This window comes from Calidris pugnax, unplaced genomic scaffold (genome assembly GCF_001431845.1).
Source record: "Calidris pugnax isolate Ruff unplaced genomic scaffold, ASM143184v1 scaffold270, whole genome shotgun sequence".
Classification (NCBI taxonomy): domain Eukaryota; kingdom Metazoa; phylum Chordata; class Aves; order Charadriiformes; family Scolopacidae; genus Calidris; species Calidris pugnax.
Genome location: NW_015091277.1, coordinates 984,998 through 985,924, shown reverse-complemented (window position 1 = coordinate 985,924; position 927 = coordinate 984,998).

Genomic DNA, 927 nt, shown 5'->3' with positions numbered 1-927 from the left:
CAACACCGCTTAACGCCCCCCCGCACCCACCCCTGCACCCACCGCTTCTGCTCGCACCCATCTCTGCAGGTTCTTTCTCCCCTCGCACCCACTTTCTCTCCTCACACTTAACTTCTGGAGGCACTTTCTCCCCTTGCACCCACTTTTGCAGGCACTTTCTCCTCTTGCACCCACCCCTGCACCCACTGCTTTCTGCTTGCACCCATCCCCTGCAGGCACTTTCTCCTCTTGCACCCATTTTCTCCCCTTGCACCCACCCCTGCAGGCACTTTCTCCTGTCGCACCCACTCCTGCACCCATTGTTTTCTGCTTGACCCACCCCTGCAGACACTATCTCCCCTCTGCACCCACTTTCTCCCCTTCCACCCACCCCTGCACCCACTGCGTTCTTCTTGCATCCATCCCTGCAGGCACTTTCTCCCCTTGCACCCACTTTCTTCCCTCGCATCCACTTTTGCAGGCACTTTCTTTCCTCGCACCCACCCCTGCAGGGACTTTCTCCCTTCACACCCACTTTTGCAGGCACTTTCTCCCTTTACACCTACTTTCTTCCCTTGCACCCATTTTTGCAGGCATTTTCTTCCCCTGCACCCACCCCTGCACCCACTGCTTTCTCCTTGCACCCACCCCTGCAGGCACTTTCTCTCCTTGCACCCACTTTTGCAAGCACGTTCTCCTCTTGCACCCACCCCTGCCTGCACTTTCTCCTCTTGCACCACCCCAGCAGGCACTTTCTCTATTTACACCCACTCCTGCAGGTATTTTCTCCCCTTGCACCCACTTTCTCCCCTCGCACCCACCCCTGCCGACACTTTCTCCCTTCGCACCCACTTTTGCAGCCACTGTCTCCCCTTGCACCCACCCCTGCAGCCACTTTCTCCCCTTGCACCCACCCCTGCAGCCACTTTCTCCCCTTGCACCCATCCC